A 24544-nucleotide genomic window follows, 5' to 3' on the forward strand; every position below is an offset into this window, starting at 1 on the left:
TATGTGGGGATGGATGGGACCAGGAGTAATTCATTGCCAAACCAAGAGAGAAATGGACAAAGTCTGTCAGTACATTTTTTTAAGTAAAAAAAGTCAGACTATGTTCGTTTCATGTCTTAAAATGAGAAGACAGGAATGCTCATTGTCACCTTGAACATTTGTCAGCCTGATCTGGTAAAGGTGACCTGCAGACATGAGAAGCTTCTGCATGTTGTCCCCTTGCTGGATCAGGTGTAATGTTGTTGTTTAGTTGTTTAGTCGTGTCTGACTCTTCGTGACCCCATGGACCAGAGCACGCCAGACACTCCTGTCTTCCACTGCCTCCCGCAGTTTGGTCAAACTCATGCTGGTAGCTTTGACAACACTGTCCAACCATCTCGTCCTCTGTCGTCCCCCTCTCCTTGTGCCCTCCATCTTTCCCAACATCAGGGTCTTTTCCAGGGAGTCTTCTCTTCTCGTGAGGTGGCCAAAGTATTGGAGCCTCAGCTTCAGGATCTGTCCTTCCAGTGAGCACTCAGGGCTGATTTCCTTCAGAATGGAGAGGTTTGATCTTCTTGCAGTCCATGGGACCCTCAAGAGTCTCCTCCAGCACTATAATTCAAAAGCATCAATTCTTTGAATGTGTTGATCTGAGCTTAAGGTTGGAAAAATGAGAAACTGAGAGACTGAAGTTCCACCCACTCCTCATAGAGGAAACATCTTCTGTCGAAGGCCGCTGGTATTCCGCCCTAAGGCACTTTGGCCAGTGGAGCAGAAAATGTGGGCAACTTCACAGTGCTGCTCAAGAAAATAGGTGAGGGGCTGAGGGAAGAGTCTGTTTACATCAGCTAGAGATGCTATCTAGTGGAGGAAAAACACTTTTATTTCCCTCGTGGACGGGCAGTTCATTTTGCTGCTGCAGCCTCTAATGGAAAATAATAAAAAACCCATTTGAGTCAGGCTGTATCTAGCACAGTTACAGGTCAAGGCAATCCTCCAAACAGGCTGTTGAGCAACGTAACACATTACTTTGTCACACCTGCATGTTCTGATGCCTGGGGATTTTTTAACCATTTGGAACTGAGCTGAGCAGGTCAAGGCTTCTTGCAATGGCAAACCCCACACCTAGCAGCCTTGAACCGTAGTGAAGTTATAGGCCAGCCATAGGGAAAATTATTATTGATGGAATATATTTGGAGATATATATTGTGCACACCTTGATCTCTGGAATGTGTCTTTGAAAGGTGATAATATCTCCTACTTGCCTGGATTTAGGACAGGGTGTGTGTGTGTGTGTGTAGGATTTGTGATGGTGTTTCTTGCTTGGCAGGGGGTTGGACTCGATGGCCCTTGTGGTCTCTTCCAACTCTATGATTCTATGATTCTATGATTTGTGGCTTTTGTGTGGCTGAGCATTTTGCCCCTCTTGTCTTTGGTTCCACCAACAAAAGGCAGTTTCTAGAACAATGATTCTCAAAGGGTGCAGGGTGGCAAGTGTGGCGGAAAGATACAAGAACAATCAAAGAAACATTGAAACATTTCAGTGCATTATAGTTTAGTATCTACTGTATCTATATATATATTTGCAAAATATGGATACATACAGTGCTTTTTTTTCTAGAAAAATGTTTAAGGGTACTCTTGTTTTCCTACTCAATGAGGCCAAATTTAGATTCACAAAATGTTTAGGAGTATGCGTACCCCTGTGCCCCCCCCCCCCAGAAAGAAAGCATTGGATACAAATCTTTTCAAAATGAGAGCAAGAGCTTCAAGTGATATTGAGGAGGAGCTACATGGGCTCCCAGTAGGTTTCCGAGCACAATCTGAAGTGTTGGTGCTGACCTTTAAAACCCTAAATGGCCTATATTCCTGAAGGAGCATCTCCACCCCCATCATTCAGCCTGGATACTGAGGTCCAGCTCCAAGGATCTTCTGGCTGTTCCCTCACTGTGAGGTTACAAGGAACCAGGCAGAGGGCCTTCTTTGTGGTGGCGCCCTCCCTGTGGAACACCCTCCCATCAGATGTCAAAGAGATAAAGAACTACATAACTTTTAGAAGACACCTGAAGGCGCCCTGTATCGGGAGCTTTTTAATGTTTGGCATTTTATTATGTTTTTATATGAGCTGGAAGCCACTCCTCATTATTATTCTTAATCCTGGTTGTGTTTTCCAATGTATTTCTTATCAACAATAATTCAGTGTGGCATGAGAAATTTTTATTCTGAAGGTGTGGCCCACAGAAAAAAGTTTGATAACCACTGTCCTAGAAGTTCCCTCATGAGGGAATGCAGACCCCAGGTTGAAAAAGATTCCTCAGCCGTGGCATATAAGGTTGTTTTTTTTATCATTACCATTATTACGATTTAAGAAGGGTGATGGGGAAAATAAACTAGCCTTGCTCCCTGCTTTTCTGATGAGTAGCCTGCAAACAAAGTCCCCTTCCAGACTGTTTTTCCTCTGGTAAGGCTGACAGTCCTAAGTTCTGTTTACTTGGAAGTAAATCCCACTGAGTCGAATGAGTGCAGCTCATGGGGCTCTAACTAACATTTTCAGCCTGTCCTTCTCTGACCTCGGAAGAAGGATGTGTTCACAAACGGATTGCAACAGTTCCCTGTGGTGCTGTCAAGGCAGGAATGTGAGGCGAGCCCTGCTGGGTCAGGCCGAAGGCTCATCTTATCCAGCAACCTCTTCTTACAGTGATGCTATGTACTGAGTTCTTTGGGTCCCAGAACTGAAGCCTGGATACACGGTGCGAGGCAGCGGTGCGGCAGGTGGCGGTGCTGCGGTGCTGTGTGTGGCAGTCAGCTCAGCGGGATCCCACCTTCGTCGCCAGTGAACTAAACTCGGAGTCGAGAGTGGATTTCATGCTGTTTATTCAGCTCATAGTGGTGAGGAGGAATGGAAGTTCCTCCACAATATCTGCTTTATATACTTGACTTCTCCGCGACCCTTCCCCTCTGCAGGGAGGTGGGACCGATTCGGATGGTCCGCCCCTGCCACTTAATGGATCCAAATGGTTTCCAGAGAGTGGTAGGGGATGCTTTATCCCATGTTGATGGCCTTTCAGTTGATTCCCTGGTGGCCCGCTGGAATGTGGAGTTAACCAGGGCTATTGACTGTTTGGCTCCGTTTGGAAACCCAAAGAACTTTAACACACATTGTTTTTTTTTTAATAAATAATTTTTATTAAATTTTCCACAGCTTTTTATCATAACAAACAAAACATGACAATATAAAACATGCAACATGTATAATTTCAAACTCTTAATTTCATATTCCTTACTCTCCCGACTTCCTCATACCTCCCCTTTCTGCATTCTCGTGTCGAATTAATTAATTAACAAATCCCTCCCTTACTTTCAACTTGATTATAGTAACACTCATTTTCTTTAACTTAACCATTATCGCTGTTAACCCCTATTTTTCTCATTCAACATCAATCTAGCATTCACTAATTTTTGAGTATTTCTTTAAATAGTCTTTAAACTTTGTCCAATCTTCCGCCGTTGCTCTTCCCTGGTCTCGGATTCTGCTCGTCATCTCTGCCAAGCCCATATAGTCAATCACTTTCGTCTGCCACTCTTCCACGGTGGGTAGGTCTTGTGTCTTCCAGTACTTTGCGATGAGTATTCTTGCTGCTGTTGTAGCATACATAAAAAAAGTTCTATCCTTCTTTAACACCAATTGGCCGACTATGCCCAGGAGAAAGGCCTCTGGTTTCTTAGGGAAAGTGTACTTGAGTACCTTTTTCAGTTCATTATAGATCAGTTCCCAGAAAGCCTTAATCCTTGGGCACGTCCACCAAAGGTGAAAGAATGTTCCTTCTGTTTCTTTACACTTCCAACATTTGTTCTCGGGCAAATGATAGATTTTTGCAAGTTTGACTGGGGTCATGTACCACCTATAAATCATTTTCATAATATTTTCTCTCAAGGCATTACATGCCGTAAATTTCATCCCGGTGGTCCATAACTTTTCCCAGTCAGCAAACACAATGTCATGACCAATGTCCTGCGCCCATTTAATCATTGCAGATTTAACCATTTCATCTTGTGTGTTCCATTTCAGCAGCAAGTTATACATTCTTGACAAATTCTTAGTACTAGGCTCTAACAATTCAGTTTCTAATTTTGATTTTTCCACCTGGAAGCCGACTTTCCTGTCTAATTTAAAGACTTCCATTATCTGATAGTAATGAAGCCAGTCTCTCACTTTCCCTTTTAACTTCTCAAAACTTTGCAATTTCAATCTGTCTCCCTCTTGCTCCAAAATTTCCCAATATCTCGGCCAATTGACCTCCATATTTAGTTTTTTAACAGCTTTTGCCTCCATTGGCGACAACCACCTTGGAGTTTTACTTTCCAACAAATCTTTGTATCTAATCCAGATATTATATAATGCTTTCCTGACAATATGATTTTTAAAACCCTTGTGAACTTTTACCTTGTCGTACCACAGGTATGCATGCCATCCCAAAAAATTGTCAAAACCTTCTAAGTCCAAAATGTCAGTATTCTCCAGAAGTAGCCATTCTTTCAACCAGCAGAAAGCTGCTGATTCATAGTACAGTTTAAGGTCTGGCAGGGCAAATCCGCCCCTTTCTTTCGCATCAGTTAATATCTTAAATTTTATTCTAGGCTTCTTGCCCTGCCAGACAAATTTAGAAATATCTTTCTGCCATTTCTTGAAACAATCCATCTTATCCACTATTTGCAATGTTTGGAACAAAAACAACATTCTAGGCAATACATTCATTTTTATAACTGAAATTCGACCCAACAAGGAAAACTTCATATTTGACCAAATTTCTAAGTCTTTTTTTACTTCCATCCAGGTTTTCTCATAATTATCTTTAAATAAATTCAAATTTTTAGATGTCATATTTATCCCCAAATATTTCACTTTCTTAACCACAGTTAACCCTGTCTCATTCTGAAACTTTTCTTTCTCCAATACTGTTAGATTTTTCTCCAAAACCTTCGTTTTAGACTTGTTTAATTTAAATCCTGCTACTTGACCAAACTCTTGAATTAATTCTAATACTCTTTTAGTACTAGATTCAGGCTCTTGCAATGTAAGTACTAAATCATCTACGAATGGAACTTTAACACACATTGGAACACGCCAAGGGCCTAGCAACATGTGATGTTGCTTACATTGTTGTTTAGTCATTTAGTCGTGTCCGACTCTTCGTGACCCCATGGACCAGAGCATGCCAGGCACTCCTGTCTTCCACTGCTTCCCGCAGTTTGGTCAAACTCATGTTTGTAGCTTCGAGAACGCTGTCCAACCATCTCATCCTCTGTTGTCCCCTTCTTCTTGTGCCCTCCATCTTTCCCAACATCAGGGTCTTTTCCAGGGAGTCTTCTCTTCTCATGAGGTGGCCAAAGTATTGGAGCCTCAGCTTCACGATCTGTCCTTCCAGTGAGCACTCAGGGCTGATTTCCTTCAGAATGGATAGGTTTGATCTTCTTGCAGTCCATGGGACTCTCAAGAGTCTCCTCCAGCACCATAGTTCAAAAGCATCAATTCTTCAACGACCAGCCTTCTTTATGGTCCAGCTCTCACTTCCATACATCACTGCTGGGAAAACCATAGCTTTAACTATATGGACCTTTGTTGGCAAGGTGATGTCTCTGCTTTTTAAGATGCTGTCTATGTTGCTTACGTAGCTGTGCCTTTAAGTATTTTCCCCACAAATTGCCAGTGCAGGGGGCCTGATCCAGATTGGGGCCCCGGTTCCAGGGACGGGACTGGAGAGCTTTTCCCCTCTACTTCCTGTTTTGGTTCAGCTCTATCCCCTGCAATGTGCATGGGAAAAAAATACTTTTGCTTTAGATGGAAGTTTCTTACGCAGACTGCCAGTCCAGATCAGGACCGCAGCAGGAGGTAAAGAGTTAAAGCAGGGTTAAGGACCCCTATCCCTAGGCTAGGGTCCCAGTGCAGGTCAGGGACCCCCCCCCCATGCTGTCATTGTGTGTAACAAAATAACCTGACTTAAAGACACAGGTACATAGCTAATGCAATATGCGACGTGACCTAAATCACATTATAAAGAAGGGACCACTATAAATTCTCTCAGTAAAAGGCACCAAAAGGACAACATAGAGCCAGGCCCCACAAAACAGTGCCATTTGCAGTGAATGTAACACTTCTGAGAGTCACTGTGCAAGTGGGTTGCTAACTAAAATTTCTACCTCTTGAATAACTTGTGATGGAAGTGTTCTATTTATTTCCCTTAAAAAAAAGTGTTTTAATATTGCTGATGCCACAAAAACCCATGCCCCCTGTAATAAGAGAACTTTTCTAACGATCAAGCATTTTTTTTCTAAATTAAATGCAAAAGGCTTATTGCTGAGATGCCCTGCTATATAGATTATTGCACCATTCCCCGCTAGATTCAAGAATGTTAACTCCTGTAGAAAATTATCTCGGTGAAGCTGCAATCAATTTGAGCTACTACTCTTTATTGTGCTTGACAATTTGGCCATTTGGCTGTGCGGAAAGTTCTTTTTACTTGATTACTCACATTGTTGATAATTGCCACGGCTTTTTGGCAGCGCAGGGCCATTATTTCGCAGACTGCAAGTGAATGGGCGTCGCTCTGCGTGCGTTGCCAAAGTTCCTGTGGTTTCCTTGCCCAACACCTAGGAATGTACAAACTCAAGCAGAATCCTTAGAAGACCTGCTGGGATTGCTTCATTCTCTTCGCCTGGGAGAGAAAGCATATTTCACAACCCAGCAAACACTCCTCCTAACCTAGAAGACTGATTGCCTTCTAACAGAGCGCTTGGGAAGAGGAAGTTGCCCATTTAATATGGAGGACAGAGCCAATCTGCATGTGTGAAAGCATACATGAATAAGTGAGCCCCTAATAATAATAATAATAATAATAATAATAATAATAATAATTTATTTATACCCCACCCATCTGGCTGGGTTTCCCAGCAGAACTAGGAAACAGCTTTCACCTTTGTTCCTAGCCCACCAGAGATCATCGTCCAGCGTGACCAAGGCAGTTTCAGTCCCATGATGAAGCCTGAATCCCGATGGGAAGGGATCCAAATGGTCTGCATCCTTCAGGTGTGCCTGGAATTGTTCATCAACCACTTGCTCAATCACCTTGCCCAAGAATGGAAGATTTGAGACTGGGCAATAGTTGGCCATATTGGCCAGGTCCAAAGATTTTTTTAAAGAAGCTGTTTAATAACTGCTTCTTTCATCTGGTCTGTGAAGGTTTCCTCACAGAGGGAAGCATTCACCACCCTGCAGAGCCCATTGCCCAGCCCTTCCCAGCTTGCTTTTATGAGCCAGGATGGGCAAGGATCAAGGAGACAGGCGGTTGGTTTCATTGACAGACCCTCCAAGTGTCCCTATTTTCCAGGGACTGTCCCAGATTTACAGAAGCCATCCCAGTTTCTGATTTGACCCCAGAATGTTCCACTTTTCTTTAGGACGTCCCTATTTTCGTTGGAGGAATGTTGGAGGGTATGAAGTTATGCGACCCACTGAGCCAAGGAGATAAGTAACTAGTCAACTTTCAGAAGATATCTGAAGGCAGCCCTTCAGGGAAGATTTTTAATATTTAATTATGTTTTTATATATGTTGGAAGATGCCCAGAGTGGCTGGAGCAACCTGGTCAGATGGGCAGGGTATAAATAATAAAATTATTATTATCATTATTATCATGGAATAAGATGCCCCTATTTTCATCAGAGAAATGTTGGAGGGTCTGCATTTAACTCTGTGTACAGTGGTGATTCTAGTTACGAACTTAATTAGTTCCGAGGTCTGTTCTTAATCTGAAACTGTTCTTAACTAGAGGTGTGCTTTCGCTAATGGGGCCTCTTGCTGCCGCTGTGCTGCTGGCACACAATTTCCGTTCTCATCCTGGGGCAAAGTTCTCAACACGAGGTAACTTTTCCAGGTTAGCGGAATTTGTAACCTGAAGCGTTTGTAACCTGAGGCGTTTGTAACTTGAGGTAAAACTGTATTTATTTTATACGAATATTTATACACCGCCTATTGCACTCACAGTTCCAAAGTGGGGTACAACAAGCAAAAATGATAAAGCAATAAAATAGCAGTACTATAAATCTACATTCTTTTATGGGAAACCAATCAGTGGAACCAGAGCCAAAGGTCTGTAGGGGTCTGTGCAGCTGAGCGCAGTGCTCAGACAGGGCAGTAAGGAAGGAAACCCTCTTGCCGCATTCCGGTTCCCGGTTGTTCAGAACTTTATAGGTTAAAACCTAAACCGTGAACTCGGCCCAGTAGCTTGTTGGCAGCCATTGTAGTTCCTTTGATTGCGTTCGTGCAATTTACATCCCCTCAGATTTAGCCCTGAGAGAAGCAGCTTCCATATCTTTTAAAAATAACATCTCTATAAAACACCGTTAATAACTTTTGTGGTTGCACCTTGATTTCTTTCTTTCTTTCTTTTTTGGTACTGCTTGGTTCAAGACGCTCTGAGAATGTGGGAGCAGAAGTGAGCATTGCACCTTCGAAAAGCAAGCAGAATATTGCTCAGTTTTACAAAATCATTAACATTGAGTCAGGAATTCGTGAACCTTCTCCCCTGCCCCCAATGATCTGTTGATTCACTAAGTGCTTTTTCCACAGAAATTCTTTGACTACAGACTTCCCCTCCTGGCAGAGCTTGTTGTAAATAAAAATAGGGAGTTGGATTGTGTAACTAAGCAAACTGAGCTCCAGTTTCTTTCAAGTATGCTTTTCCACTGGGTGTAATGCAGTTGCCTTGGTCTTTGGCTAAGGGTGTGCATCTGAGTGCCTTGCAAATATATCAGCAGTGGCCTGATGCTACTGCCCTTTCAGTTTTGCAAGAAAAAGCAGCTGCTATTTCTTTCAGGGTGTGTGTGGCTAAAATAGCACTGATTATGCTCTGTGCTTGAAGGCTTTGCTGACTGATTGCCTGTGCCATGTTAATTCATCTGTGGTGTGGTGTGGTCTGTGGGGCAAAACAGCAGGTGCATCCTTGCTACTGATGTCTGCCCTGCCTCTTTAAACAAATGTCTGAGCTAAGCATCTGCATCTGGCTGTTGCCGTTTTGATTCCCCAAATTCTCAGCGCCCCTCAGTTTAGTGTTGCATTGTGGGAAGCTAAAATGGCAGCTCCCACTGGCGGTTTGGGAGATGCTACGGTCATGTCCCTCAAGAGTTGCTTGAGGTTGCTGTGGGGGCGGGGAATGGCAGACCCCTAGTGGAGATTTGGGAGGCGCCATTTTAATTTCCCAATGTGCCCTGGTGTGAAGCATTGTGGGAAATTAAAATGGCTGCCTGGCAATGCCACCACTTCCACTAGAGCAGGGGTGGCCAGCTCCAGAGGGACTGCAATCTCCTTTTCAGAATTAAAATCTGACAGTAATCTACCCCCCTTTTTAGGGGTTCAGGTCAAAGTTGTTGAGCTATTTTTAGGGAGAGAAAATGCCCCGTTTTGGGGGGGGGGTTCAGGTCAAGGTTCTTCAGCTTTTTTAGGGAGGGGGGAATGCCCTGTTTTTTAGGGGTTCAGGTAAAAGTTGTTGACCTTTTTATAGGTGCGAAATACCCTGTTTTATGCCCAATGTTTTGTTGGGGTTCCATTGGGGGGGAACTTTTAAAATACAGGCAGGGGAGATGGGGCAGGGAAAATGAGCCCACGATCGACAGTGATCGACTGCAACCTCCTGGGGATCAACCAGTCAATCCCGATTGACCTGTTGGACATCCCTGCACTAGAGGAACCCATCCCAAGGGGGTCCATTGATATAAGAGGGGCCCATCCTGTACACGCATCATGCTTTGCACCATCTCTCTGCTCCGACCTCTGACGCCTTAGAGGTGTGTTTTCAGAAGAAGAAACAAAAGACTGAATCAGAGGAATGGAACTCAAAGCTGGGGAGAATACAGGAAGATCAGGGAAGGCCGATAAGAGCAGTAAAATCATTAAAGGCACTAAAAGTAATAGCATTACATTTTGATTGTAGATGGAAACGGATAGGAAACCAGTGAAGAGAATAAAAAGGAGAGGCTTCACGCCATAATATCGAGCACAATCAGAAGGGCTGTTGTTAGCACCTGACGTGAGGCAGCTGCCAAGGACCCTGTATGTAAGGTCCAACTTTTAAAAAGGGCCTGCCCCGCTTCCAAAAATGTGAGGATGGGTTCTATTGGGGATTGCTATTTGATTTTTCTACTGTGTCCTGCAAAGCAATGCTGGGTTGGGATAACATTAAAATTATTAAAACTGTGAGCTGCTTGCAGGTGCCCTCTGCATATGCCAGTCTTTGGATGTCATAGAACCATTGAACTTTAGAGCCACCAGTGTCATCCAGACCAACTCTCTGCAATGCAGGAATCATTCACCCAACACAGGCTTCGAACCCATGACCCTGGAATTAAGAGTCTCATGCTATACCAACAGTGCTATCCAGGAACTCACCAGTGAGCCATTTGTTGCTGGCACATTAAATCCTGGAGCCTGCCCTGACTGCAAGAAAGCAGGATTCCCCCCTAAACTGTTGATACACCAGGGGCATGGAAATAGTTATCACCTGACTTTTGAGGAGCTTGTAAGGTTCTCAGAAGCTTCCAGGAAAATCCTTAATTTGTTGTGCCCATCAAATATAAATGGGTACATCACTGAAAGCCCCTAAGGCCACAAGAAAGAAAACACTTGACTCTTCCAACTGAGAAAGTCGCTGTTCATTGCTTGGCCAGTCATAGCTTCTTATTCACTTTGTTGGCATCCCATGGACAGAAGCCAGCCAGTATCTAGTTGCTGATTCTTTGTTTACTGAGATGCGGATATATTTAACACAAAATATCCAGGTCCAGATTGACAACTGGTGGAGATTGGCTTCGACATGTGGAAAATGACAGGAATCCGATGCATTTCAACATCAGACAATGCCTGCCGACAGTCAGAACACAGATGGAAAGCAAAGACCGTATCTATAAAATAAGCTATAGAGCGATGTAGCCAGATATGTAGTTATCTTTGATGTACAATAATTCTGGTTATATGGAGACATATTGTCAGCTGGGGTGCATTACCGCGATCTCGGCAGAAGTCAATAGGGCCATCTTTCTTCCCATTGGGAAATTTTATCAGAGCAAAACACAGATGGCTAGAAAAAGAATTTGTTTCAGTCCCCAAAGTGTTGCCTGATGGACCAGGATTTACGGGATAGTAAAGGTAAAGGGACCCCTGACAGTTAAGTCCAGTTGCGAACAACTCTGGGGTTATGGCGCTCATCTCGCTTTACAGGCCGAGGGAGCTGGCGTTTGTCCACTCTGCAGACAGTTCTTCTGGGTTATGTGGCCAGCATGACTAAGCTGCTTCTGGCTCAACGGAACACCGACAGCAGAGCAGCGCACGGAAATGCCGTTTACCTTCCTGCAGGAGCAGTACCTATTAATCTACTTGTACTTTTTGGCATGCTTTCAAACTGCTAGGTTGGCAGGAGCAGGGACCGAGCAATGGGAGCTCACCCCATCGTGGGGATTCGAACCGCCGACCTTTTGATCAGCAAGCCCAAGGCTCAGTGGTTTAGACCACAGAGCCACCCGTGTCCCTATACGGGACAGGGGATACTTAATTCCCCGTTGTTAAAGCGCTGCTGGGGTAGAACGGGGTTAGCCTTCTGTTCAGCTGCATGATGTCATCAGGAAGGGACAGCTCTGTTTGTGAGTCAGTTGCAAAAAAGGACTCACAAAAGTGATATGCATCACTAAGGCAGCTGAGACAGGTCAGGCCTGACTTAAGAATTTAAGAAGAGCCTTGTTAGATCAGGCCAAGGGCACATCTAACCCAGCACTCTGTTCTCACAACCAACCAGGTGTCTATGGGATGCCCACAAACCTGAGTGTGAATCACACTTCTGCACCTGTGATTCCCAGCAGCTGACAGAGGTGTGCTATCTGCAACAGTGGAGGTAGCGTATAGCCGTCATGGCAAGTAGCTACTGGTAGCCCTGTCATCCATGAATTTGAGTAATCCTCATTTTAAGGCCATCCTGGTTGGTTGCCATCACTACATCTTGTGGGACAGAATTCCATAATTTAACTATGCTCTCTGTGAGGTATTTTCTTTTGTCTTTCTCGAAGCTTCTAACATTCAACTTCAATGGACGTCCCCAAGTATTATGAGACGGGGAAAGAGAGAGAAATCTCTACCCACCCTGTCCACACCAGCTGCATTATTATAACTAGCAAATTATTTCCAGGTCCTCACGAAATTACTGATGGTTTTGAATTGGGAAGGCAGTTTGATATGTTAGTGGCCTTTGGGGTGCTCATGCTTTAAGTAGGATTTGTTCCTACTTGGATGAGTATTTTAGTTTTTGTTGATTGCTGTTCTTATCTGATCTTAATATCTCCATTGTTTTGTTTTTGCTGTGTAAGTCACCTCGAGGCACTTGAGTGCAAAAAATGCAATGAATAAACAATAAAACCATGCCCAGCTCGATCTCTTATATGTGCTTTTGAATGCCTGGAGAGAGCTAGCTGCAGTCCACTTAGAAAATCTTTGCCTGTAGCTCTGATAGGCCCCTGGGATTTGAATATAGTCAGAGCACATCTTCTCTTCTTTTTCTACTTTCAATCTCATCAACTTCAAACTTACCTCCCTACTTCATCCCTCATTCCAGAAGACAGCTATGAAACTCTGCTTCTCTCGGAGAAGCCGTCAGTGGATGTTTGCTAATTAAGATCTAGCAGTTAACTCTGTCAAAAGCTTTCTTAAGATCAAGCGAAATGGCTCCTCTCGCGTTTGCCTTTGATCAAGGGCTCTGAAGATCTTTGTCCCCACATTTCCGAGTGCACTTGTACTGCGTCGCGCAGCAGCGGCCTGAAAAACCGAGAATCTTCCATTTGAAATGTATTCATGAAGCTTGTGAATGGCATCACACTACAGATTTACACCGAAACTAAACTGGTGTGCTGGAAAGGTATATTGTTAGCTGTGTCAAGCGATGCCTGCTAATGAGTCCTGGATTGTTGCAATCCTAAACACTAAAAAAACAACCTCGTTCTCTGACTGTGGATTGTTATATAGCCCAAACATCTGAACTCATGCACGGGGCAGCAGGGGGTGGGGGGAGGGAGGGAGTTTCTGCAGGGTTGGGGGAACCCAAACTTTGCAATGCAGCAACCTGGTCCCACACATATTAGACTAAAAACCCTAATGGGAAAAAGACTCAAGTACATCCCTGTGAGGTCTTAAGCATCCTGTCTGACTCTTGCAATGTTTCTGTGTGGTGGAATCAGCTTGTTTCCAAAGGATGTCTAAAGGAAGAATCCTTTGAGGGTTTGGCCAGTTCTGCCTGTTCGAAGGTTAAAAGGTCTACATTATCCAATCTGGAAAGAAATTTTCGTTGCTGCACACAATAAAAAAAGTTTATACCTTCTAGACCAATGCTCATGTTGATATTCTGTTTTCCTTATCTGCCACTGAAGAAGGCTAGTCAAAACGTGTCTGGCTTCAGCTATTGGCTTTAGAAAATATTTGTTTTGTGTTATTGTGCATGTTATTTCATTTTAATCACCGGCTGTATTCACATGGATACAATTTATCGGTATGATAGTATATGGAGCTTAATTTGTCGGCCATCTGGATATGATACTGTTTTTTACAAAGTTCTCCTTTTAAAGTTGTTTTGTGTGTGTAATAGATTTATATTTAGCTGGCAGGCTACCTTGACCCTTGTTTGCATTCTCTTGTTTGTTCTTGCACCTTGCGCAGTGACGTTTTGTTGCAAGCCCAACTTCTTCATGTGCATTTCCAAATACTTAACCAAATAATTATTTGCCCGTGTGCCCAATGCACTGAGCTTTCAAAGCAAGGTAAATCCAGAGAACATTCAGTCTGGCAATCTATCTTATATTCAGCATAAAATCAGGAAAGTAAAAAACAATGAAAAGATAAGAGCAGCAGATTAAGCATCTATATGATGGAAAGCCCACAGTAGTCAGGGTAGACAATACTGAGCTAAGTGGACTTTTGGCCTGACTTGGTATGAAGCAGCATTCCATGTATGTATTTAAGAGCATAAGAAGAGCTGGCTGGATGAGGCCAATGGACCATTTAGTCCAGCATCCTTTTCTCACAAAGGCCAACCAGACGCCACTAGGAAACACACTCTCCCCTCTTGTGGTTCCTAGCAGCTGGTATTCAGAAGCATTATGGCCTCCAACCATGGAGGCAAACATAGTTTCTCCCACAGAAGTGAGACAACTCCGGCAGTAATTAACTCAGGTTTATTGCTCAAACACACAAATCACTCTGGAGCTCAGTCACTCAGCGTCTGCTTCCAAATTAGCTGTTGCCGAGTCTGAGTTCCACCCCTTCCTCTTCCCCCATTTAAAGCCCCACTTTCGCTTCCTTTCCAGTTCACGCCTCTCATTAATTCATAAACACACACACCTCTTTATTGATTTTTTTAACATATCCGTTCCAACAGTCATACAACATATCTTCTCATCTTATACAATATTTTAGACTTCCGTCAACACCTCTGATGATTTTCCGTTCTTTATCACTTATTCTGCATTTCTTAATTTCTATATTACATTTAATTGACCTTAACTAAGAATTCTCTTCATAATCTTTCTTGCGGTATTTCAAATCCACCTTACAAAACTTCTTGCAGTCCTACTAGCGTAAACTCTTCATCACAATCACATTTCAAATAGTTCATATATTTACTCCAGTCTTCTAAGAATCTCTGATCCTGCAGGTTTCGAATCCTTCCTGTTAATTTAAGTAATTCTGCATAGTCCGTCAACTTCATCCTCCATTCTTCTTTCGTCGGTAGTTCTTCTTGCTTCCATTTTTGTGCCAATAATATTCTTGCTGCTGTCATTGCATATAAAAACAACTTACAATCCTGTCTATTAATATCACCTCCTACAATGCCAAGTAAAAATGCTTCTGGTTTCTTAATAAATGTGAAATATGCTTTTCATTAATTCTTGCATGCCTACATGTCATGGGATGGGCTATTTCCAGTGCCACCCCCGAGTCCGAGCTTAAACTGTCAGTCTGTGTCTTCCCCCTTGAACTTCCCCCTTCCTTCTCCTTGTTCTCGGAGCTCAGGCTTCTACTGCAACTAGGCTCCTCCTCCCTCGTTCCGCATTCCTGCCTAATTACCTCCTCCTGTCTCTCCACGCTCTCCCCCTCTGTTAGCAATGGGACACAGCTAACATCATGGCTAGTAGCCACTGGTAGCTGTCTCGTCCATGCCCTGCTTGCTCCATTGCCTCTGCCGGTGATGAAGAAGCGGCACTCGCATTGGCATACCCTCCAACATTTTCATCCCCCAAATTGGGATGTCAGGAGGATCAGAAGGTGCTCTGGTGTGCCCCTGCTGACAATCACCAGACAGAAGGAATGGAATACACTCTGGTGCTCATCAGCAGGGTTGCGCCAGAGCACCGGACCAAAAAAATGGGACATTGTAGAATGCAAACAGATCTGTGATTCTGGATCTCCTGCTTAAAACGGGGCACTTGCAGGGGGTGGGAATGCATTGGTGCCAATTTCAACCAAGATCACATCCATTTTGGGTGAGATCTCACCGAAAATTAGCATGGTGTATAGGCAATCTATGCTGTTCTAGCATCAGACAGCAGAAAGAAAGAACAAAGGATAAAGTGGGAAGTGACGGAGACAGGATGTTTGTGTTACTGTGTTCCGTGAAGTGGGACTATTGCTAGAGAGAGAGGGAGCCATGTTGCAGTGCTCATTGTGAATTTATATGTAAATAAAGTAGATTAGCCAAAATGCTGAGTTGCTGAGGTCTGTTATGCAAGCTGCGAAGACTCTGCGGATCCCTAAGTGTGTCTGTTGGCATCGGTCGCTGTGATGTTTGGGCTGAAGAAAGTTTCTGAAGCTCCCAAACAATCAACCAGGTGGGAGAGAACATGCCAGTCGGGCATGTGTCTCTGCCAGGGTCCTACTCAAGAGTAGGACGAGTTCCTGACAGGGCTGCTCCTCCAGCCGGGAAGAGGCGGAGGCTGGATGTGGTGCCTCCCAGCTCAGCTGGTTGCTTCGTGCTGTGGTAGCCACGGCAGATGGAGGCTCTGGGCGCGGCGCAGCGCTGCTTCGGCACAGCATGGTAGAGGCGGGTGAGGGCAGCAAGCTGATGCTGGGAGGCGCCGCGTCCAGCCTCCACCTCTTCCCTGGTGCCCTCCAGAACTTGGCACCCTGGCGCCCCGTGCCACTAGCCTCTATGGGTAAGACGGCCCTGACTGCATAGAGAAGGTCTTTCCTTTTTTTCTGCCCTGGATCTTTCCCCCATGTACTTTGGAAAATGGAGCCTGGAACTTTGAAAAGTATTCATTGCAACGGCAGGTATTCATTCTCCTTAATCCTCATGCCTGCTCTAGGCTTGGACTGGAATGGAGCGTGGGCAGGTGCCAAAACATACCTCATGGCTCAGCTTCACGGAACCCATAACTTTGGCATTGCTGCATGCCAGAAATCTAGCTGCAAATGAAGGCACAGCTTCCTTTGTCATCATGCACCCCACTGCATCCCGCAAATTAGCCAGGCAAACTTTGGCTTTCAGTACGGCGCTATATTAAATTCCATTCTCCTGCATTCTCGAGAGTTATGAAAAGAAAACAATCTTTCTTTTCAAAGGAGAGGATGGAGAGCAACGGATCCCTTTCAGCTCTAACTGTTTCTGACACCTGGCACCAAACTGCTGACACCTTGTGGATTGTGGATTCAAATGTCTCAACAATAGCTTTTGTCATTTTATTACCAGTCAAAAGTCTGGTGCTGTTTTGGAAAAAGCCTCAGGGTCACCAGACAATACGATTTTAGCTGTCTTCTGTATGAAAGGAATTGTTCTTATTTCTGAGGCTTACAGCTCCATAAAACCTGGAAAAGAAAAAGCTCTGGAGTTCCATTTGCACTATGAAATGTTGAGCTGGTGGCAACCCTACAGAGCAGATTTTGCAGACAAGGACACCATTCTGTTCCAGCTGTTCACTCCCATAACTGCTGTTCTTACAATGCATTAAGTTTTTTTTTTAGTTTTCCTCTTCCCTCCTCTTCCCTTTCGTCTTTTTGTTTCGTGCCGTTTAGATTGTAAACCTAGCGTAGATTTTAGACTGCAAATCTGCAAGGAGGGACTATCCTGTGCTTATTGATCATAAGCCACTCTGGGATTTTTCAGGTTGAAGTTCAGGAAGAAAAAGCTTTCATTTGAGGTTATTAAAACAATGTCCACTATAATGGCAGCTCCCAGGGAGTGGCAAAGGAGACAGCTATACTTATGGAAGTAGTCATTTTAAAATTCCTAGACTAAAACAACAACAACAACAACCCAGAACACCTCTGAACAAGGCTTTCTGGGAGAAATTAAACTGGAGCCACATTGAATCTCTTCTCCCCCAAGAGAATTTCAACTCACCCCTGAAACGAAGCCAAAACATCTAGAAGTCTAGACGTTACAAACAAGAATTTAAGCATATTTACTAGGGTGCACGGAAACACCATTTACCTCCCCACCACAGTGGTACCTATTTATCTACTTGCACTGGTGTGCTTTCAAACTGCTAGGTTGGCAGGAGCTGGGACAGAGCAACGGGAGCTCACCACTGCTGTGCGGATTCAAACCCGGGACGCGGGTGGTGCTCTGGTCTAAACCAGTGAGCCTCTTGGGCTTGCCGATCAGAAGGTCTATACATGTATAAGTGTTTGTGTAAAAGAGTGTACAGCTGTTGATTTGTATAGCTCAGCTATTGCATATACAGGTGCCTAGAGTGTCAGTCATTGAACATTACATGTGAATAACTGTACGAGTGTACAGCTCAGTTGTTTGTGTACCCAGGTTGTATACTCGAATGTAGCTGCCATTGCCCATATTTTTCTTTCTTTGTTTATTGAAGTCTTGTAGCTTTGCACATGGATTTGAAAGAGCTTCCTCTTGTTGGTGCTTTACAATTTTAAGATGTCTGGTGTGTGTATTGGTGATCCCTATATGCTGCAGTTTAATGTCCCGTCAATTGAATTCAGCTGCCTGGGTGAGGCAGAGAGGGAGCTGCAATTGAATCACCAGATGAAAGCTGATCTGGTTGTCATATAAAAGTCCCTCCACCCCTTCCCCATTCTCTGGTAATCTATCGTCTTAACATTTTGCCAGACGCAGACCAAATGTAAGTCAAAAGACCTGAAAGGAATTCTTATTTCCATAAAGGAAAGGAATGATTTCTCTCTCTCTCTCTCTCTCTCTCTCTTTCTTTCTGTTAGGCTGTTTGTTCGTATATTCAAGGAAGGATAAAAATCCTAGCCTTCAATAACAATACTTTCTGGCATTAAAAATTGAGGGTTATCTTTGTGCATGGATGCACATTTAAATCCGCCCACACTGTGGCAGTTATAATATGGCAAGCTTCTTAGGTGAATTGGTGCCCCGTATGGCTTCAGTGCTTTTCAATAGGACCACACTGAAGCATGGAACAAATTGATTTGGGTCATTCCAGAATTCAGATGAGTCACGTGGTAAAGGTAAAGGTAAAGGTAAAGGCAAAGGTAAAGGTAAAGGTAAAGGTAAAGGGACCCCTGACCATTAGGTCCAGTCGCGGACAACTCTGGGGTTGCGGCACTCATCTCACTTTACTGGCTGAGGGAGCCGGTGTACACTTTCCGGGTCATGTGGCCACCATGACTAAGCCGCTTCTGGTGAACCAGAATAGTGCACGGAAACGCCGTTTACCTTCCCACCGGAGTGGTACCTCTTTATCTACTTGCACTTTGACGTGCTTTCAAACTGCTAGGTTGTCAGGAGCAACGGGAGCTCACCCCGTCGTGAGGATTCGAACCACCGACCTTCTGATCAGCAAGCCCTAGGCTCTGTGGTTTAACTCACAGCACCACCTGCTGTGGAGATAGCCCCAAATTGGGACAGGGCTTCCAGTGTTATTTGGGACTGAAAGGGGGCAGGGAGCTGGACAGGAAGAAGGAGATGCAGGCAGTCTCATACCCTCTCCGATGTCCCATTTAATAATGATAACAACAACAACAACAACAACAACAACAACAACAACAACACCCTGCCCATCTGACTGGGTTGCCCCAGCCACTCTGGATAGCTTCCAACACATATAAAAAACAAAACTAAACATTAAACATTAAAAAAAAAACCCCTGTACAGGGCTGCCTTCAGATGTCTTCTAAAGGTTGTATAGTTATTTATCTCCTTGGCTTGGGAGTCTCATAGCTCCATACCCTCCAAAATTTGTTGAAGATAGAGATGTCCTAAGGAAAAGAGGGACATTCTGGGATGAAATCAGAATCAGGACTGTCCCTGGGTAATAGAGACACTTGGAGGGTCTACAGTCTTCAGTCTTTGCTTCAACAACATGTTCCCCACAGGCTGCAGAGGTAATAGGCCTTAGCGAGAAGGGAGAGTCTATGATGGAGAGAAGTCGAGAAACAGAAGCAGACAGTGGGCTGAGGGTAGGATTTCTATAAGTCCAGGAAATCCCAGACATGGCCTCTATTGGGGGGCCTACATGCCTATCCTGGGGGATAAGATTTGCAACTTTATGGATCACCCACAACTTTTTGTGTTTGGATTTTTACCTATTGAAATATGGCAACCTTAGATGAAGGAGGCAAAGAGGCAGAGATGAGTCAGGCTGGTGAAGAGGCAAGGGTGTCTCCCTCTCCTGTTGTGACAAGCTCCCCTTCCCCCTGGTCTCCCAGAACCCAGAGAGACATGAAACGGGAGGAGCAAAGGCAGATACGTTGATGCAGTCTCAGATTGCATGGGGGTAAAACCCTGGAGAGGAGGAGGCTTAGGCAGCTGTGGGAAGGTGGAGACCTTCAGTCTTTGCAGCTGCATCACAGGATCAAGAACTACTGAAGAAGAGTTGCAGTGCTCATTAGACCTGGCAATCCTGTGCAGGTCCTGTTTTTTTTCCTAATAAAGAGTTAACTTCACTTACTCCGTGTGATTTACTGCTGGCTCGTTCTGGACAAAGGCCCACTCTTGGGGCAGTGGCAGAGGCCTTGCAAATAAAAGGTCCCAGGTTGAGTACCCAGCATCCCCACACAAGGCTGGGAAATACTCTGATCCAAAACCATGGAGCAGAGAGCTGTTGTCAGTCAGTGTAGACCAGAGATGGGAAACATGTGGCCCTCTAGATGCTGTCGAACTGCCTTGAGCCACAGTCAGCATGGCTAATCGTCAAGGATGATGGGAGATGTCTAATGACATCTGGTTCCCCATGCTCAGTGTAGATTAACCCATGGTCTGACCTGATATAAGGCAGCTTCCTATGACTGTAATGTGTATGAGGAAGGTGGCCAGGATTGTGCCCATTTGCCTCACCCCCAGTCACACGGAAAGTGCCTATATAGAGCTATGTGCAGTGTAGCACTGAACTAGCACATGGAGGTTGCTATCGAGGAGGCACAATTCACAATTCCCACTCTTCCATACAGCGACTCCTTTGCTTGACTGAACAGGGCTGTGCCCTTCACTGATTCATTCATTCATTCATTCATTCATTCATTCATTCACTCATGGACTGGTTCATTCAGATTATATCTCACTGTGCCCAAGGAGAAACTTTCCAGATGACATTCTTCCATTGGTAGAAATGGAAGCTTCTCTCCCAGGGTAAACAGAAGCTGGTGGGTGGTTGTGAGATTGAGACTGAGTGGGCAAAAGTTAATTTCTGATTTCCATGTGGTGTGGATCCTAGCTTTTCAAGAAACACAAGGAAGGTCCAGAACACAGTTTGAAAACCAAGTGCAATGGTGCTGTATTACGTTGCAGTAAATAAATATGTATATTAGAAAGGCTCAGAAGATTTTCAGTTGCTGATCACAAAACACGTGATCTTTGTCGGAGATATTGCAAAACTTGTTTAGAAGAACAACTTTTGTTAGAGATCTGCAAGCTCAGTCTCCAGCGTAGATCTAATCGTTCCAGGAACATCTCCAAGAGAAAACCACAAGACAGAACAATAGCAAGACGAGACACAGAACCTTAGTTAAGCACAAAGGACATGAAACAGTTCTACCTATTGGTTGGAGCAGTTGTTGGATAATTATTACAATACATTCCAGGCTTCACTCATAAATAGATGGTTCTGAGCTGCAGTCCTAAGCATTCTCTCTTAACAATTAAGCTCCCCTACGATCAAAGGGATTAATTTCCATGTAGCTGAGTTTTTAAGATTTGGTCTTTTACAAATTGCCAAGCACTCAGCAGTTAAGCTTGCATTCCGTCTTCTCCAATCAGATCTTACAGCTGAAACAAGTGGTGCCTTCAACATTTATGAATTAAATTGGAGTATAATATTATTCATCCAGGAAGCACATGGTGGGAACTGCGCTGAAAGAAGGAAAGAAAAGTCAATGAAGCGACTAAGGTTCTAGCATGGTTTATGTTGGCCATGTGGCTGTTTAATTTGCTTCAGAAGTTCTGGCTAAAAGGGAACATGTGACATGTAATCATCCAACCACAAGTAACACAAGCAAGTTACATAACCCAACGTTCCTAATGCCAAACAGGATGCTATCAATGTAGGGATAGATGGTTGTAATTATGCTAACTCAAAGCCATGGTCACTAAACCTGTATTAAGCAGAGATTGTGCAAGCCTAGTGCTGTATTCAGGCATGGTAAAGCCATTGCACAGTCTGCCCACTGAAATGCAACATGGCCCTCAGATTCCCTCCCTTGCTTCCATTGGATTTGGAGAAATTTCAATAAAGCTGCAGGCCTGGTGGATCAGGCCAAAGGCCCACCTAATTCTGCATCCTGTTTTTCCAGCAGCCAGTCAGATGCCTATGGGAAGCCTGCAGGCTAGAACATGAATGCAATAGCCCTCTCCCACTCTTACTGCCTGACAAATGCAATTTAGAGGCACAGTGCCTCCAACATGGCGTAGAAATTACAATGCCATTCAGGAGAATGCAATTTGTTATCAATGGCTGTTAAGTCAGGATGGCTATATGGAACCTCAGCATTTGCTGTAAACCGCTCTGTGATCTTTGCATGAAGGGCGGTATACAGATTTAATACATACATACATACATACATACATACATACATACATACATACATAGTTGTTGTTGATTAGTCATCTAGTCGTGTCTGACTCTTCGTGACCCATGGACCAGAGCACGCCAGGCACTCCTGTCTTCCACTGCCTCTCGCTGTTTGGTCAAACTGATGTTGGTAGCTTCGAGAACACTGTCCAACCATCTCGTCCTCTGTCACCCCCTTCTCCTTGTGCCTGTTACGATATGGATGCAATGCAGCTGCAAATTGCTAGCTTGAAAACATCACATGATGGAATGTTGGGACTGTTCCGTGGGAAACAGAGGGACAGTCAATTCACAGTGCGAAGCACCGGAATTAGCTCAGAGTGTAATATGAGCTCTTCCTCTTGTTCCTGTACAGGAAGTACAGGATGTGTTAGTCTCTCGACTGCTGGAGCTTGAAGAGAGCAGTCATGTTTTTTGTAATGCTGCAAAGACAGAAATAAAGGCATGTAAATACGTTTCTGTCTATCTCTTTCCCCTGCCGGGGGGGGGCAGGAAAGAGGGGGTGTGTTCTTCTCACGCTGAGAAGAATTGTCTATCGCGACCTAGCCTGGAAGCCTGGATCTTGCTGGGGAATGCATCCAGGGAGGTCAACAGGAGATCAAGCCAGGTGCCTGGAGAGTTGCCAGTTACTACTGATATAGGCTTGAATTCCGACAGTGCCCTCAATCTTTCCCAACATCAGGGTCTTTTCCAGGGAGTCTTCTCTTCTCATGAGGTTGCCAAAGTATTGGAGCCTCAGCTTCAGGATCTGTCCTTCCAGTGAGCACTCAGGGCTGATTTTCTTAAGAATGGATAGGTTTGATCTTCTTGCAGTCCATTGGACTCTCAAGACTCTCCTCCAGCACCATAATTCAAAAGCATCAATTCTTACATACATACATACATACATATATACATACATACATACATACTTGATTGATTATTCCTATTTTTATGAGTTAGGGACTTTTCCTGCATGTGAAGACCGGCAACGGTGGACTGAGCAGATGAAACCAATAGGTGGTCCAATGGTCAAGAAGGCAGTTTCTGCTTGTGCTGTAGAGGCAAGTGATGGGCAGATGGGGCTCATCAACCTGAAGGTAGCCCATGTAGAAGGAAAACTGACCCGAAACCTCTGCTGCCTGGTTGGATATCTTTAGGAGAAGAAAAGGCTAACAAGCAAAGCCTTCACAAATTTGGAGTGGAGTCCCTAAGACGGTTGGATGGTGCCTTGTATGCCCCCTTCTGGCAACTCCTGTAGCCAAGGTGGCACCAAACATATTGTACTCCTTTCCTTTGGACGATGAGGCTGAGAGGGCAGCCCAGGACACATTGCCCAGGCTTGCACCCCTGGGAGATCTCTTCAGTGCTGCGAATGCACTCCATTCTCTCTTGAGATGGACAGGTGCCAATAACAACTGTTGTTGTTGTTGTTTATTCATTCCATCCTTCCTCCCAAAGAAGCCCAGGTGGCACATGCACAAGAGATAAAACAATTAAAAACAATTCCCATACAGCTGTCAGCACAGTATGCCTCTGAATCAGGCCCTGACTTAGGTTTGACGAGGCCCTAAGCTACTGAAGGTAATGGGACCTTTATATGTCCAGCTGTCCTTTGTCAACAGCAAATTGTCACTGTTTTTTGTGTTGAATATATGCTGTATGGTAATTTTTGGACCTAATAGGTATCTAAAGCCATTTCATTTGTTTTTTATCTTGTATTTTGGAAATGTACATCCTGTTTTTTTCCTTTAATTTTTTTGCCCCACCCAATAGAGTGGGGCCCTAAGCTATAGCTTCTTTAGCTTATACATAAATCCGGCAATGCTCTGAATACCTGTTACCGGGGAACAGCAGCAGGGTGGAACTGTCTCTTTTCATAACCCAACTGCAAGCTTCCTGGAGGCATCCAGTGGGCTATTGCGGCAATTGGAATGTTGGATTGCTTCAGCGTTCTGTGCAAGAATCATAACCAGAAGGGACCAAGTGGTCCAATAGCAGGACTGGTTCCACTTTTCAGCTCCTGTTCACCAAATGACCTCCGGTGGACCCCTCCAAACCGTAGCGGGTGTTAAGTTGTGGGTGGACATATCAGACGACACAGCAATTCTTCAGACAGCTCTTGTTTATTCACAGGCCAGAACAGAACTGGGTTGAAGGGTTCAGCCAACCTGCTTATATAGAGTTCAACTACAAAGCAACAGTAACAACTTTCTGTAACTATCCAATCACTGAACGTCACTTTCAATTCCTTATTTGCATATGTGGACCTGAGTGAAAACTATCTACAGTATCCCCCTGCTGGCCCAGGGTGAGAACTTCAGTACATAACAGTGGGTCCCCTGATGGATGGACGTGCCGAGTTGCAGTGGCAGTAATGGCGGACAGCAGCAATGTTTTCCAGCAACACCCCCAAAGTAAACCCTACCCTAGGGGGGAATCAAAATGGCATCTCTCAGACAGAGCCTCCACCGCACTGGGGAGCCTATATTCTGAAAGTGCCTCAGGGTT

The 24544-nt window shown here is 44.4% G+C and overlaps 1 long non-coding RNA gene across 1 annotated transcript; it reads right to left on the reverse strand.

The window, feature by feature from the left end:
* Positions 1-20862: 20862 nt before the first annotated feature.
* On the reverse strand, positions 20863-23981 carry LOC309342042. The gene is made up of 2 exons (XR_014156685.1): positions 23871-23981; positions 20863-21336 (listed from the first exon to the last, which is right to left on the reverse strand). It is a non-coding gene; the product is annotated as an uncharacterized lncRNA (long non-coding RNA).
* Positions 23982-24544: the final 563 nt, after the last annotated feature.

Source organism: Podarcis erhardii, assembly GCF_964252035.2.
Source record: "Podarcis erhardii genome assembly, chromosome: 5".
NCBI lineage: Eukaryota > Metazoa > Chordata > Lepidosauria > Squamata > Lacertidae > Podarcis > Podarcis erhardii.